Source organism: Lactuca virosa, chromosome 1 (genome assembly GCF_052849685.1).
Source record: "Lactuca virosa cultivar CGN04683 chromosome 1, Lactuca_virosa_CGN04683_v6, whole genome shotgun sequence".
Classification (NCBI taxonomy): domain Eukaryota; kingdom Viridiplantae; phylum Streptophyta; class Magnoliopsida; order Asterales; family Asteraceae; genus Lactuca; species Lactuca virosa.
The window spans coordinates 23754931-23770419 of NC_136426.1; positions in this window are offsets into that span (position 1 = coordinate 23754931).

Below are 15489 nucleotides of genomic sequence, written 5' to 3' on the forward strand. Positions count from 1 at the left end.
GGATCAGCCCAACCTGAACATGCGCCAGAGGAGGTGGTTGGATGTGGTAAAGGATTATGAGTGTGAGATCCTGTACCACCCGGACAAGGCTAACGTGGTATCCGATGCCTTGAGTCATAGGGCGGAGAGTGCCCCGATACGAGATGTTTGTATGCGATTGACAGTGATGACTCCGGTGTTGGACACCATTCGGGAGGCCCAGGCAGAGGCCGTGAGACCGGAGAACCACAAAAGAGAGCGGGTGATTGGGCAGGTACCTGAGTTCGTTACCGATAGTCGTGGGCTTATGACCTTTCAGGGTCGGATTTGGGTGTCGTATGCAGGCGGGACGCGCACCACTTTGATAGAGGAGGCGCACCGATCGAGGTTCTCGATCCATCCCGGGGCCACTAAGATGTATTTGGACCTGAAGAGGGACTATTGGTGGCCGTGTATGAAGAGGGATGTTGTTGGATTAATGTCTAAGTCCATAACTATAATTGGTAAGACTTGACCCGACCCGGCATGGTCCATTTGGGTTGCATGGCATCATGCATTTGGATAGACTATAATGAGAGAAATAACACTTAAGGTTGATTAATATATTATAAGTTCTAATATATTAATAAGGTTATTTAATTAGTATTGATCAAGAATTAATTTGGAATTAATTAAGTGATCAAAAGGAGACTAATTAAATATATGGGTTGATTGTGTAAATCATTCATTCTTATATATGTGGGCTTGTGATCCAAGATTCCTTATGTTGGACTAAGTCCATGGGGTGACCCATGGATACTCCATGGAGGTTAAAATCCATGGAGCATAAGGAATGGATAAAGTTATGAGTTACATGGTGTAACCCTAATAGCCACCATATAAAAGAATCTCATGGCTCAAGAAATCGTGCACTAGTGTGTGAATATGAGGGCTAGACGATTTCAAGGAGTGTTCCATTTCTCTCAAGTCATTCCATGTGCATTTGGTGTTGTGTGAACCATTTGAGGTGTCACACTTGGGGTACTAGGCACTCAAGCTTCATGGAGACAAGCTACATCAAACAAAGGTATGTATTCTATCCATTTGATTACCCAAGTATCAAGTATTGTATGCTAGATAGGGTAATACCTTGGAAAGTTCATAATTGCATTTATAATAGAGAAAACATAAATCCAAGGTATTTAGGGTTGCATGTACACTTAGGAGTGTTAGAATGCTCAAAACCCATCAGTGGTATCAGAGCCTAGGCTTGTTTTCTTGTTATACTTGCAAAAATGGCTGAAAAATTGAATTTTGTTGCTGTCTGAACAGCAGACTCGCCGAGTCCATGAAGGGACTCGACGATTCCAAGGCAAAATGCATCCAACTCGCCGAGTTGGTTCATGCACACGACGAGTTGGACCCCCTGACAACATATATTCGATTGTTTTGGCTGGAATTGGACTAGGAACATTACCCTAAGTTGTTTTTGACCTTATAAACTTGTTTTTGATGTGGTAATGTTCATGCTAATACAATTTCAAAGATAATTGTCAATAGATTCATGTTTTGTATTAGTTTAAGTGTTGTGCTAATTACATGAAAAAGTTTGATTCCAGTTATCTTGTTCATATGAGTTGCTTAGATTAATAGAAAAGGTTGATTGATTATGTGTCTTTGATCCATTTTAATCTAAGAGTGGATTCTAAAATGTGTTTGTGTAACTTGTCCTCAAGTTACATGAAAAGTCACATTAAAGTTTCTTAAAACTCATAAAAGTTAGCAATGGTTACAAAATGAAGAGTCTTGACCTCATTAAATGGTTTTATGACTCCATAACTTGTCCTCAAGTTATGGAGGTTCAAGAGTCACTTCATTAAATGATAAAATGTGTAACCTTAATTAGTTCCATAAGTTACAAAAATAAAGAAAAGTTACATTCTTTTATTAGTTTAAAGTCTTCCATAACTTGTCATCAAGTTATGGAACTTGAAGAGTTTTTTAATTAAAACTACTTTAAACACATAAGTTATGGAATTAATTAGTTTTGAATATTTTCAAAACTTGCCCTCAAGTTTTGGAATTTGTAAAGTTTTCCCCATGAATACTTTAATTCCAAGTTAGCCCTTAGAATTTTAAAAGTTAAAATTCAACCCTTATACTTTATAGTATTATAAGTTAATAATAAATATATGTATAAGAGCAAGTCAGTCTTACCGTTAGTAGGCCTCATTCACGAAGCCGGTCTATAAGGGGGGTATAAGGTTACTGCCTATAAAATGGCAGTTTAATGGGTGTCCACTCTCACCCACCGCTTCCTTGACTGGTGGAGGGTCGTTAGCCGAACGGGTAGGACAAGGACTATAATTCTCCCTTCATTAAAAGTATTAATGATAAATACTAAGTAACTAAACACTTATAAATTCCCAATCTTAGTTACTTAGGAAAATGTGAATAAGGTGCTAATCCATGAAATTACACTTTGCACTTTGTATAAACTGTTAGTAGAGCGTGTGTGGTTAACCGACACACTAACCTGGATTTAACAAAGTAGGCAAAGGGTAACTTAATATTTATCATAGTATCGGTGGAGCTCGTGTGGTTAACCGACACATCGATTGAGGGGTAAATATTAAGGGTACCAAGTATATTTGCATGGTTACTTCACACCTTGTTTTGTGATCCTCGGCATCCCAGTCACAAAACCTGAAGGGCACACCCGAGATTGAAACATGCCATTGAACAGTTCAATGAATCTCAAAAGATCTAGGAGTTTCAAATCCAATTAAAACTTAATTATATTTCGTTTTTCATGGTGGAAATTGGTAAATCGACATTTACCTACCTTCAAATATTTTATAGCTTGGATTACGACATCCCTCTTCCATGTTATGAAATAGTTTGTTGGGTCTTAGCCTTAATATTTCATATTGGGTGTTATATTAAGGACTTTGAATCAACTATCTTGAATATCTCCCAAAAAGATGTAGCTCAGACATCTATGATCTTCCCAAATCTCTTGGAACTTCACTTCCTCCTCCTCCTCCAATTATTCTCCCTAACCCAAAAAGTTCAAGGTCACTCAAGCCCTATTGGCAAGGCAAGGTCTAGGTGTGATCAAATCTCGGAGATGAAGTCACATATTGACAAGCCGGGAGAGTTGGGTGTCAAGGTCTTGAGAAAGTTGGTGGTTCAATCACTTTCTAAGTCACATAGTGAGTTCCTTTGGGACTCCTATGAAACAGACTATGACAAGACCCTTAATGATCTTATCTATTTGCTAATATCAACTTCCTAAAACTTTATGGACATTGACAATGAAGACACTGAATATCCAGTAAAGCTCTCTCTTCCCAATGGAAAGGGATCGGCCATAGTCAATTCGGTTGACCAAATGGTAAAGAGAAAAGCTAAGTCTGTGATAGTACCGGTACCATTACCAAAGGGTCCATAGGTTTATATTGCCAAAGGAAGGGGCATTAGTTGCGAAGCTGCCAATTTTACCTAAGGATGTTAAAGTCAATAAGTTTGACCCTACTTCAGGTAAAATCCACTATCTAACTCTGCTAAGTTTCTATACTGAGATTATTGATACATGATGTGACTGGGTCACATGTTGATGTTTGTAAGAATCAAAGAAAAGTGAAGAAACTTAAAGAAAGAATATGCTGAATCTGATCGCGTAGATGGATTTCTATCGCATAGTTTGAAGATCGGATTCTTGAGCTACTTCTTAGGAGTTATGATATATTGCTTAGGAATAGATAACACCAAAGTTTTCATGCTCTTTTGCATTGTAAGGATAGTTTTTCCGCAAAGTTTTTAAAATAAAAGGAAAAATGTTGATTTTATTTATTTTAAAATATCCTTACAATGGCATTTGAGGGAAAAAAAATGTTGTTTATATGATTCCATTAATAGCAAGAGTGGAAATATGAATTTGATTCTTTCGTTTGTGGTAGTGTCTAAATTTACCAAATAAGGAAAGATTCTCATCACCCAAGTTTCAGTTGGAGAGAAACTTGGAATCATGCAAGTTGTATAGTATGATGAATGAGAACTTTCAGCTTTGGAAAATTAAGACTAATTCCTTGTTCACATGTATATGTGAGTCAAGTAAAGGACTAAAGGGATCGAGTACACATTCTTGTGCACTGGTCAAGTCCACCACAAAGATCGATAAGACTATTCGTCATGATTTACTAAAGCTTAGTAAATATGGTTATACTTATAAGTTTAAGTATAATTATGAAGCATTGGAAAAGTTCCAATGTATGGCAGAGCAAATAAGAAGAATCAAATTAGGCAGAAGGATAAAAGTTTCTCAAATCTGAAAAGATGGGAGAGTACTTTAGTATCATATCATATGATCATCTTAACGATTAAGAGACCTTATCGCAATTCATCCTCTAAGTGCATTCTGATAGCTAAGAAGAGGAGCTATGAATTGTTGAAGTGGTTAAATCAAGAAGATGAGTCATATTTCATTCCAAAACAATTCTTAGAGTCATACTCCAAGACTATAAGTTGAGTGACATATCTTAAATAAAGGTTTAAAAACACTTGTCAAATGTAAGAGTAAAAGTTTCCTACTCTTCTACATTTGAAATTGGTAAGTTGTGATGTTTTAGATAAAACAAAGACCAACTAAGGCCAATTGTGTAAAGTGTTTGTCTTGATAAAGAATCCAAACTATCTCTTGAATATTTGGTAAGTGAGTCTTATATGTCAAGAGGACAGTGGGAGTCTTAAAGGTCTTGAAAGTCTCAAGAACTAATCAAGAATAAAACCTGAGGTTCTTCACTAGCACACGACTTGAGGTTTATAACCTATCGTGTTGACATATTTTGTGCCCATTCCAGTTAAAGTTGGCTTTGCATAGGAGTTCTGAAAGTTCTCAGTTGGTTGCATAACAACTTGGAAGCAATGGCAGGCCCTGTACTGCCAGGTGGCAAGAAGTTAAGATTGCATAAGTTCAGTCCATATGAGTTTGCATTTGTCATTATCCTTGTATTGTGACTATGGTTTTGACGATTCACATGGATAAGAACACATACACCATAAAATCTAAGGGTCATAAGGTTTCTCTCCGATTCATGAAAATGATGGTGAGGAAACACTTCGACCAAGTAGATTTGAAGCAGATGGAAAAAGGTCTAAACAATTGAGACTATGATTACGACATCCCTTTTCATAGTTCTGAAATTGTTTAGACACACATGCATGCTATCTAAGGAAAGGTGTATGATTTTGATAAAGTCTTATCAAGGCAATCTTGACTCAGAAATCTGAACTTTGGTAAGAAAGTCAATAAAGTATTGATTTGTAGAAGTCCAGCTGATTTCTGAGTACATGTCAAATCTAGTGGGAGCATAAGTGTTATGCTAATAATCATCATGTTAGTGGGAGCATGATAAGTATTGTTAGTGTTGCAAGTTAGCAATGTTAATTATAGAAAACAAAAGTTTCAATTCGTGAGGCTGCAAGGGTTGAAAAAGTTGTTTTGCTATAATTAAGGGAGAGGATATACTTCATTTCAGTTCTAAAGGCTTAGATTGAGACCTTAATCATCTTTAGTCAAGAATATATATATGAATTTTGTGTTGGATTGGTTCAACTTAAGGAAATTCTATATATTCTTAATCATCTTTAGTCAAGAATATATATATGAATTTCGTGTTGGATTGGTTCAACTTAAGGAAATTCTATATAATGCGTTCTCAAAATTCGATTATGATTGCGACATCCCTCTTCATAGTCAAATTTTGAAAACATGGCAAATAAAAATATTGTAGCAAAAGACTGGTCTAGAATCATGTCTTTATATGAGACATCATGAATCGTGTACCATTTGCTTTGGGTACAGGATCGATTGCATGTGCTATAATATTTGTCATTTCTAAATTTTTCCAAATGCCCAGAGGCATTAAGAAGGGAAAAGGTCTAGAATTGGATATGACTAAAATGATTAAGCAATTGTCGAAGACAATTTGAGGTTTACCAAAGATTGGTTGCTCAGGGACAGATGGAAGTATAGTGCTAATTTTGGAAGGACCATATTGACATATTCTGAAAAGAGGCATCTCTTGTTCAGAAGTGATAGTCAAAATGAGTATATGGAGTTGTCTCCATAGGTGGAAGTTATCTGTGTAAGATTAGAAAACTTAATGCAATAAGCATGTTCAAAGCAATGTACTTTGAATATGAGACTTAGTTTCCATGGAGTTGAACTCCATTGGAATACCTTATAATGACTGTTGACAAGTCTTTGTGACTTTGTACATATTCATTACAGGAGGATCAGTGCATATAAGTTTAAAATCTAAACAGATTTCGATAAATGATAGGAATTTGAAGTTCTCACATTTTTCGATAAGGATTTGGGAGTGTGAAATTAGAATCATTGAAATTATGTTCAATTGGTTTATTTCACAAAGTAAGGATCATAGACAAACATAGAGTGCATACTTGGTGTATGTCAAAGCTATTGTTCAGAAAAACATAGTGTACATGCTTGGAGCATGGGACAACTAATGTTTTTAATTCAAGTATAAAGTTGATAAAACCGAAACAATGAATAATCAGTAATCAGTATGGTGATAAATAAAAGTGTTTATTTATATTCATAGGGTTTGATACCATATTTTGATTCATTTATTCTTGTGTTTCTCTTTGCATGTTTTGACTTCCAGAATAACTAAGTCGTTCTTCCTGAATGACTAAGTTATTTAAACTATCCACAGTCGGTCATATGTTGGAAGTAGATATGAATCAAGACTGTCATGGGTTGGCTTGTAGAGGTCTAAGATGTTGGACAAAGCGGTGCTACAACACTCATGAGTGCTCATAAGTTCTGAGTATTGGATTCAACCCACGCTCATTTGAATCACTTCATGGATTTTATCACGAGTGATCATGAGACGATAATATCTTACATTCTTCAAACCTAGAGATATGAGTTGTTACTATGAGTTGGTTGTACATTGATTGCACGAAAACGCATTCGGTAACTCGATGTTATAAAACGTGCCTTTGTGTATGATTCAACAAGTAGTAGAACAAGCCATATGAGTCAAAGTTTATCCATTCCTTTTACCTTCGGGATAAAAGCGATATCTGTGGGCCCCTCGATGATTTAGTGATGACACATGTGAGTGCTTGGCCAAGCCAGGACTGATTTGATTTGTTCAATCAGTCAGTCGTCATAAATCAGAAATCGAGAAACAACAAATGGACAGAGAGAATGATTTTAATCCGTGTCTCAGTCCATATGATATCTAGAATGGAGGAATATATGATCCCTTATCTAATGGACAAGTCATTGACAAAGGTCAGAGTTCATCGACAAGGTCAGAGTTCGACAGAATCTTTTGAGAGCTACGATTGATGATCGGTTCCTGAAGTCATACGCAATAATAGTTTTAGACTTATCCAAGTGGGAGACTGTTGGATTAATGTCTAAGTCCATAACTATAATTGGTAAGACTTGACCCGACCCGGCATGGTCCATTTGGGTTGCATGGCATCATGCATTTGGATAGACTATAATGAGAGAAATAACACTTAAGGTTGATTAATATATTATAAGTTCTAATATATTAATAAGGTTATTTAATTAGTATTGATCAAGAATTAATTTGGAATTAATTAAGTGATCAAAAGGAGACTAATTAAATATATGGGTTGATTGTGTAAATCATTCATTCTTATATATGTGGGCTTGTGATCCAAGATTCCTTATGTTGGACTAAGTCCATGGGGTGACCCATGGATACTCCATGGAGGTTAAAATCCATGGAGCATAAGGAATGGGTAAAGTTATGAGTTACATGGTGTAACCCTAATAGCCACCATATAAAAGAATCCCATGGCTCAAGAAATCGTGCACTAGTGTGTGAATATGAGGGCTAGACGATTTCAAGGAGTGTTCCATTTCTCTCAAGTCATTCCATGTGCATTTGGTGTTATGTGAACCATTTGAGGTGTCACACTTGGGCCACTAGGCACTCAAGCTTCATGGAGACAAGCTACATCAAACAAAGGTATGTATTCTATCCATTTGATTACCCAAGTATCAAGTATTGTATGTTAGATAGGGTAATACCTTGGAAAGTTCATAATTGCATGTATAATAGAGAAAACATAGATCCAAGGTATTTAGGGTTGCATGTACACTTAGGAGTGTTAGAATGCTCAAAACCCATCAGATGTTGCGTGGTTTGTCGAGAGGTGCTTGACCTGTCACAGGGTTAAGGCCGAGCACCAGCGTTCGCATGGCAAGTTGCAGCCACTTGAGGTTCCCCAGTGGAAGTGGGAACAGATTTCTCTGGATTTTATCACCAAATTGCCGAGAACCGTGAGGGGCGTCGATGCAATTTGGGTAATAGTCGACCGACTGACTAAGAGCGCTCACTTCCTTGCTATCAGTGAAAGCTCTTCCGCAGAGAGGCTGGCCGAGTTGTATGTGAGAGAGGTGGTATCACGTCATGGAGTACCAATCTCGATTGTATCAGATCGAGATGTGCGATTCACTTCCAGGTTCTGGAAGAAGTTCCACGAGGAGTTGGGTACGAGGTTCCATTTCAGTACCGCCTACCACCCACAGACGGACGGGCAAAGTGAGCGGACGATCCAGACACTCGAGGGCATGCTTCGAGCATGTGTGTTGGACTTCGGAGGAAGTTGGGACACTGAGATAGTGCTTCAGACGACAGAGTTTTCCTACAACAACAGCCACCATTCGAGTATTGGTATGCCTCCCTTCGAGTTGTTGTATGGGAGGAGGTGTCAGACTCCCATTTGCTGGGGAGAGGTAGGGCAGCGCGTGATGGATAGCACTGAGATAGTGCTTCAGACGACAGAGCAGATACAGCAGGTCAGACAGAGACTATTGACAGCTCAGAGTCGCCAGAAGAGTTATGCGGATAGGCGACGATCCGAGCTCGAGTTCCAGGTGGGAGATTTCGTACTCCTGAAGGTGTCTCCTTGGAAAGGAGTGATTCGATTCAGGAAGAGGGGCAAGCTGGGGCCCCGGTACATCGGTCCGTTCAGAGTGACCGCGAGAGTGGGCAGGGTAGCGTATCGTTTGGAGCTACCTGCGGAGTTGAGCCAGATTCATGATACCTTCCACGTGTCTCGGTTGAGGAAGTGTATAGATGATGAGTCAGCGGTGGTGCCGCTGGAGGACATTCAGATAGATGCGAGGTTGAATTATGTTGAGAAACCGATCACGATTTTGGATCGGAAGATCAAGGTTCTGAGGAACAAGGAAGTGCCCCTGGTTCAGGTCCAGTGGCAACATCGGAGAGGGTCCGAGCTGACTTGGGAGCCGGAGTTGGAGATGCGGGAGCAGCATCCAGAGTTGTTTGCGGAGCAAGACTTCGAGGGCGAAGTCTGATTCTAGTGGGGGAGAACTGTAACATCCGGATTCCCAGGTATCTTATTTTAGTTATTAATCTTGGATTTTATGGAGGGACTCGGCGAGTAGACGCTCAGACTCGCCGAGTAGGATCGCGAGTTCTTGACTGGATTAATGACTGGACACGACGAGTAGATGTGTGGACTCGGCGAGTCCGCGCTGTTAAATGAAACCCTAAATCTCAGGGCCTGATCCCTATTTAAAGGCCCTTATGGCCTTCATTGGCGGCTACCATCCCAGAGAGAGAACCCCCATCGATATTGAGCGTGTAGAGTGAGAGAGAGGAGACCATTTGAGCTTTTGGTGTGATTTTGCAAGAAGGGAGAGGAGCTCCAGCAAGAAGGATCAAAGGAGATTGCTATTCTGAGTTAGCTAAGCAAGGAGTTCACCTTGAGGTATAAAATCAGATCTCTCTCTCTCTCTCTCTCTCTCTCTATCTGTTGTATGGATTTCATTGATTTGGGGCTAGGGTTTGAATCCTTCCTTTTTGGGGGTTTTGGATGCCTCCAACCCCCTTCTTCGAGTTGTAATAGAGATCTGGACCCTTTTAGGTCCAGGAAGTCCCAAGCATTCAGCTTTATGCAAGCAAATGAGAGATTGGGGACTAGGTTGCCATTTTTAGAGTTATTTCTCCATTTGTGACTTATTGTGGGTTGCATGCACGTAAAGGTTGCACCTTTACGTGACATTTGAACACTTGAAGGATAGATCTGATAATTAGGGAAGCAGATCTGACCTTAGAAGGTCATTTGAGAGATGTTATGGAGGCAACTCGTCGAGCCCATAAGGGACTCGACGAGTCGAGTCGGGTTGCCCCACGACTCGCGACCTGTGTTAACCCGTTGAGGAAAGGGCTGACTCAGCGAGTCGAGTGAGATCCAGGGGCGAAGTGGACATGCATGTACTCGCCGAGTCGCACTAGTGCACTCGACGAGTCGGGTCAAAGTTTGACCGTTGACTTTTAGGGTTTGGTCAATGTTAGGGTCTTTGAGCCACGAGATGGGTAAAATGGTCTTTTACCCTTCTGAGAGATTATAGAAAGAGATTTAATCTAGCCTTTGTGAGCTACTATTTATTTGAGGATATTGTGTATGTGATTAGGCAGGGGCTAGATTAGTATATTCGTGTGCGAGATCATCCGAGATACCCGAGGTGAGTCTTCTCACTATACATTACCTAGAGTGGTATTTACGTGTAGACCGGAGGGTCTTGTGTGCTATGTGTATGTATGAGATTATGTGCATTGTGATATGTGTATGCTATGTGTTGTATGGAAATGGATCTCTATATGAGTCGTTATAACCATGCATGATAGTGACTGAATTTCCTGTCTTGGCATTTTTCCAAACGCCGGATTTTGATCAAGGTTTTGTCACCCTAGACTGGCCTAGTCTAACTGTAGCGAACAGCTCAGGTGTGGGGGAGTCACCCCCGTATAGATCTATACACAAACTCTCGTTCTCCCTCCAGGAGACTCTGATTATAACTACAGGCTACAACCATACACTCAATGGTGTCAACCAACAAGTCTCTCTAGATCCCAATTATTGCCACATGAATATGTATACGTTATATGTATTTAGAATTTCGAACACCAGATGATACATGTATATGAAAGGATAAGCCCAACAAACATGAAGAAAAGACAACTATGGCCCATTAGACATGTAAGTTATTTCCAGGCTTGTTAAGTATGCCATGGACACATTAAAGCCCATTAAGCATACGATGAATTATTCCAGGCTAAATTAGCATGTAAATGGGCCACTAAGGCCCAATGACATGTAAAGGCTAATTTGGGCTCATTAAGCATGTAATTGGATCACAAAGGCCCAATAGACATGTAATGAATATATTGGGCCCAATAAACATGCAAATGGATCACGAAGGCCCAATAAGCATGTATAGCAAGTACTTGGCCCAATATTCGTACCATTGTTGTATTTCGTTTGTTTGTTATAGTATGAATTCTTTTGGTTGAAACGTTTACCCATAATGTTATAAAAGTCAAATGTTTGGTTATAACGATATTTTTAGTTTATAAAAAAATATAGCATTTTAACCCTTAAGTTATAAATATTTATATCTTCGGCCCAGTTGTTTAATAATTGACATATTTGGCCCAAAAATACATATTTGGCGATTTCAGCCCCTTTTTCACCGAATATTTTATTTTTAACCCTTGTTTAAGTAAAATGACATTTTTGGTGAAAATAACATTTTTAGCCCATTAGACCGTCAAACCTAGCATTTTCGGCCCAATTTTAAATTTGTTTTACAATTTCGGTCCAAAATACGTTTATTGACATTTCCAACCCTTATTTTGTAAAAATTTACATTTTTGGCCAAATTTCCGAAAACTTTACATTTTTGGCCCAATTTAGAAATAACTGTCATTTTTAGCCTATATTTTTGTTCATTTTCTGTTTTTGGTTCAAGTTTTGATTATATAACATTTTAACCCCTAAAAACTCATATTTTTCGCATTTTGGCCCCCAAAACCGTAAGGCCCAATTTTTAAGCCCATTATGCTAAAATTTACCCATTTGGTCCTTTGAAAAGTGTGATTATCATAAAAACCCAATTTTATGCAAACATGGCCTTTTTTATCCTTATAAAAACCGTAAGTTGCAAAATTTTCCCAAATCTTTTGTTTATTTGTCAAAAATGATCCTTATACAAGATCTTTGTTTTGTTTTTCACATCTTAGGCATGTATAACACTTTTATCCTTGTAGTATGATGTTTAGAGTGTTTTCGTTTATGAATCTCACCCATTTTTGTTAGAGTATTCGATATTCATCAAGATTTATCACATAATCACAACATAAACCAAGAAAATCACACATAACATGCATAAATACATAGATCTACACATAAACACTTGTATTCTCCCCCAAAAACATGTAAAAACCGAAAACAATGGGGTATGAACTCACATTGGGGTGATGGATCGGTTTTGAAGAAGAGATGGAAGAAGATGGTGTGATTTTTGGCTCTAATTAGCTCCTTGAGGGGACCTTTGAATTTTTGAGGAGTTATAGGGAGCATGATCACGAATTTAAGGTGGTAAGAAGAGTGAATGAGTTTAAAAAAAAAGTATGTTACTTAGGTTTGTAAGATCTTACCACTAGAGTGTAACTTGAAGTGATTTTTGGATGAAAAACCTCCTTGGAATGCTCTAAATCTAAAAAATTCTTGATGAAAGAGGAGAGATGTTCTTGAAAGTGTATTTGGAGAGAGTTTGATATTGTGTGTGTGTGTGTTTCTTGCTCTCGGCCGAAGGAATAAGAAGAGAGAGGAGAGAGGGGTGAGGATGTGATGGGTACATAGATGCATGAGATTTATGGATTACTTAATGGCTAATTTGCATGGAAGACCATCATGCAAATGTGATGTGTCAATTACAAGTTAATTCTTCTCTTTTTTCTTTTTTTTTCTTTTTTTACACTCATATATATTTATATATGCATTGGGCCGAGATTGTTGGGTTATGAGGAACAAGAATAAGATAGTTTGGGGCCCATTTTAAGCTTGGTTCGAATTCATGCAGCCCAATAATGGTTTTCGGCCCATTGGGCCCTTGTGAACATTCACGTCCCAATAAGGTATAAGGGAATGGGTTTATGGGCCATTAGGGCTAATTAATTTATTTATGGCCCACCAAGGCCCATTAAGGGTAAACTAATCCATTTTAGGCCCATTATGGCCCAAAATGTTAAGTTTTATGAATGTGGGTCCAATTAGAGCTCATTTAAGGGTTCTAACCCAAAGTAGTCAAACTGGAAGCTTATTGGTCCATTAGGCCCAATAAGGAAGTCCTAGTTCATAGTGAGCTTAAACCGGGATTCGTAGGGTTTTCAACCCCCAATTGACTATTTGAAACGTTTTGTATAAAGTTTTGGACTTCACAATGGATTTTGATGGGAGTTTGTTGTCATTGAGTGAGCATCATACATATTATCAAGTTAGGGTTACAATTGTTATCATAGTTAATGTTTGCAAGAGCATAGAATTTCCTAGCTAAAATTGCTAGTTGTGACAATACCCTCAGAAGTCAACTGGTCAACCCTTGGTCAAAGTCAAAGTCAACTGTCAAGGTCAACAGTCTATGTTGACCTCAACTCGTTGAGTACCCTCCGCTACTCGCCGAGTTCCTTGTATAACTTTCCAACTCGCCGAGTCACTTGTCTGACATGCCGAGCCCATGAAAATCTTCATCGGACTCGCCGAGTCACCCTACTGACTCACCGAGTCTACGACAATCTTCATCGGACTCGCCGAGTCAACCATGCCACTCGCCGAGTCCCTTCGGTCCTTCATCCATACAGATGCTTTTTAAGCCATGCTAAGGCTCCATACTGCAGATCCAGCTTCCCAAGGCATGCTTATCACGTAAAGTTGCAAACTTTACGTGCATGCAAGGCTCTAATGACTCATAATGCCAAATCCAAACTTGAAATGGGGTCTAACTCAAATGGAAGATTTCATACATGACATAGGGTTTGATGGGCTCTCTAGAGGTTTGATGGGCTCCCTTCACAAGTTCCACCTTCCAAAGCTCAAAAACACACTTAAATGAAGCTCTCACACGAAATAGGGTTTGATGGGCTCTCTAGAGGCTGTAAGGGATTAAGGGAGGCTAATGATTCCTTAAATATGGTGCAAACCCCCGGAAATTAGGGTTTCACCCTCCAACTCCAACTCGTCGAGTCACTCTTCCGACTCGGCGAGTTGGTTACTTAAACACGTGGCCCCAAACATGCTGCTACTCGACGAGTCAATGCATCCAACTCGTCGAGTAGACCTTGAAACTTGAAAATTAAAGCCATAATATTAATACCTAAGAATCGATGTGTTACAGGTATGGTGAGCAGACTCACCTCTCAAGAATGTTGAACTGATAAGACAGGATCAGATAAGTCCCAACGCGCGGCTCCAACTCAACTGCCTATAACCATCATGTGATTAACTTGTCAAAAATCCCGAAATACCATAAATACCCTCAAAGTCAAACTTAGTCAACCTTTGTCAAATTCCAAGTCAACAATCAAGGTCAACAGTCCATGTTGACCCCAACTCGTCGAGTGCATCTAGAAACTCATCGAGTTTCTTCAGAGTCCAGAAAGTCGGGACAAACCCTAGCCAACTCGCCGAGTTGTCTCATCAACTCGACGAGTTCACTCGATATCCAGAAGACGGGGAAACCCGAACCAACTCGTCGAGTTGCCAGAGCAACTCGTCGAGCCCCCCCTCCCCCCCATTGGTCGCTTATTCTGATGATACGTCGATTGCAGAGACTCTAAGGCTTAGATCTGAAACCTAAAGGTGTTTAGAAGGATAAAGTTTCCAACTTTATCCTCTAGAACCACTCTGAATGCTCTAAAGCCCTTAACAAAGGTTGGAAAGCTTAAAAGCTTAACCATTTGGTTCAAGACTCTAGGGATCTGGAATCCCTCCTTTCCAGAAGAGGTTCTAATCCTCAAAACGTTCCAAAGATTAAGGCTTTATGGACATGCATGTCCAATGCATTTCTTGAAGTCAAAATGGCTAAAAAGGGAAAATATACCCTAAAATCCATGCATGGCATCCATGCTTGACCAAAAGCTAGATCTAGCCCACCATGGGACCATTTTGCCCTGGAGATTCATAAAGTTGCAAACTTTATGAACCCCATGCATGCAATCAACAAGAATGATGGGAAATAAAGAGTAAACTCAAGATCTAGTCATATTCTAAGATAAAAATCGAATCTTGAGTGCTTACAATAGTCCACAAGATGCTCAAGCTCAAGAGTGAAGGCTTTGTTTGCTGAATCTCCTACTTCTTCTCATTATCTTCTTCTTCTTAAGCTCCAAAAGTCACTCTACCTCACAATATGAGATGAAATGGGATTAGGGTTTAGCACTGATGTTCTTAGGGTTTGGAGGCTGATGAAAGGCCAGCCTCAAGGTTTTAAGGAAATTATATAGGGTGCAAACCCTAAACTATAGGGTTTTCCTTTACAACACCTACTTGTCAAGTTGGGCCTTCCAACTCGTCGAGTATGTCCTAAATCCCGCGTCCCATAATGATCTCTACTCGACGAGTTGGAAGCTCCAACTCGTCGAGTTC